The sequence below is a fragment of the Austrofundulus limnaeus genome, unplaced genomic scaffold (genome assembly GCF_001266775.1).
Source record: "Austrofundulus limnaeus strain Quisiro unplaced genomic scaffold, Austrofundulus_limnaeus-1.0 Scaffold305, whole genome shotgun sequence".
NCBI classification, from domain to species: Eukaryota; Metazoa; Chordata; class Actinopteri; order Cyprinodontiformes; family Rivulidae; genus Austrofundulus; species Austrofundulus limnaeus.
Window position 1 is genome coordinate 85,826 of NW_013952707.1, and position 1,117 is coordinate 86,942.

The following is a 1,117-nucleotide window of genomic DNA, read 5'->3' on the forward strand; positions in this document are numbered from 1 at the left end:
GACCAGACTCATCTGGAACAAGGTGAAGGTTTTAATTCTGTGTCAGCAGATTTGATAGTCCATGGGCTAGGGTGGGTCATTGTGCCCACTCCGTCAACAAACAATTATGCATGTGATGATGTCATCAGGGATCAAAAGGCCACAACCATGACAGAAGATGAAATGAATAGTGACCCACCCTAGCCATGGACTATCACTTACTCACATCGGGCCTCATGCAAGAACCGTTCGTATGAACAGATTTGTTCTTAAGTTGTGCATACGAGTGATTTAGGAGAACTTGTGGCATTCACCATTTCCTTCATATTATAAGATTTTTTTCCAGATACGAACAAAATTCGTGTGTGGTCCAGACCTGTCGTATATTTTACATGCAGTCAGTTTCATTAGTTTRCAGATATTTTGAGTTGAAAATAAATCACACTCCATAATTATCTTGACAAGAGGATATTCTGTTTGAAATGGAATTAGATTTTAAATGTAATAATGTAGAATAATGACATACCGTGCATCAAATTAAATTGGCTATTAATGCTGTTGTATAGCACTACAGTATTAATGTAAAGATCTCAAACTAGACACCAACTTTAAACATGCATTAATTGAAGTTTAATTTGTCTCGGTATGTAATGGGCTTTATAGATTGTTTTTTTTAATCAAATTTTATTGTGTTGAGGTTTATTCAGCACATCAGCTTTTCTATTTTCTCCAAAGTACCAGACATATGTTGGAGACATTTTAAAATGCTTTCTTCAAAACCACATCTGACACCACGTGTGAGTGGGAGATGATGGGCGACTGGCACATCAGATGGTCCGGGCTGTGGCTTCCTGCTGAATAAATGACAATGATTTAAAACAGTTGTTTACACTTAAAGGGATCCCCAATTAGTTGTAACATTAGACTTTATTTGATAAACATAAATATTAACAGTAAAATAAAAACTGTAAATACTGTAGGCTGTTTAGTTTTTATAAATTTTAAAATCTATTTTAACATGGACGGAGCCATTTTATTTACACACAAAGCATTCTGGGTAAATGATGATGAGGATAGGTCCTCGGTGCGAGGCTGCTTGTGAGCTATATCCACCCTGAAGGTTAATCTTGGACAATAT

At 36.0% G+C, this 1,117-nt stretch overlaps 1 protein-coding gene across 3 annotated transcripts in view; it reads left to right on the top strand.

The window, feature by feature from the left end:
* LOC106527032 (protein NLRC3) overlaps positions 1-1,117 on the top strand; it is a 27,111-nt gene that overhangs the window by 2,553 nt on the left and 23,441 nt on the right. The window contains exon 1 of one of the 3 annotated variants that reach the window (XM_014021789.1): positions 7-22. The exons of the other annotated variants lie outside the window; for them this stretch is intronic. The gene's annotated coding sequence lies outside the window, so the exon portion shown is untranslated. Of the gene's footprint in view, positions 1-6; positions 23-1,117 lie in introns of those variants that run through there. 3 annotated transcript variants of the gene reach the window in all.